Raw genomic sequence first — 832 nt, 5'->3', positions numbered from 1 at the left:
AAAAAAAAAAACAAAAACCAAACAAACCCAAGTCTATAAAGTTTCCTATTGAAGAGTAAAGATATGCTGAAAATACTGACTTGTAAGTTAAAATCATGATTGTTTGAAAAAAATGACTTTGTATTTTCCACAGAAAAACAAAAAAAAAAGCAAAAATAAATTTTTTTTGTTATACATAAATATTGTCTTTTTATTAACAAAATGAGGAGATGTAATTCAAACCAGTCATGCTTCATTGAGGTTATGTAGACATCACTCTCATTTTGTACATTTGAAAATATGCAAATAAGAATGACAGTTACACTATACTAAAGAACACACGTATCTTAGGGCTCCTTTTGTTAAGTGGCCTTAACACGTTCTTGCAAGGGTTTTTCCTACATGCTAAGGCCATTTATACACAGCTGGAAAATGGCTGATTTTATGTACAGTATATAAAATTTTTTTTATATTGATGGCCATGCTCTGCTCCTATTAACAAGTTTCAAGTTTTCAAGTTTTATTTTGTCTTGATGAATCGCTTATTTACTTTACTAAGCGATTTACAAATTTATAAAAGGTATAAGCATATATCAATTTAGTCATTAAATATAATGGGTTTAACTGACAGACTTACAGACTAACAGATATATAAGGTAAGAAGAGCAGAACTACAATTGTATTTATTAGAATATAAAAGAGGACATGAATGGAAAGAACAATAGGAGGGGGGAGAGTAAAATAAAAAAGGACTAAAATGAACTTTAAGCATAGTTAAAGATTAAAAACTTCTTTAAAAAGAAAACTCTTCAGATTGCTTTTAAAGCGACTTAAGTCATTTTCTTCTCTTATA

This window comes from Geotrypetes seraphini, chromosome 2 (genome assembly GCF_902459505.1).
Source record: "Geotrypetes seraphini chromosome 2, aGeoSer1.1, whole genome shotgun sequence".
NCBI lineage: Eukaryota > Metazoa > Chordata > Amphibia > Gymnophiona > Dermophiidae > Geotrypetes > Geotrypetes seraphini.
This window is presented reverse-complemented; position numbering follows the sequence as displayed.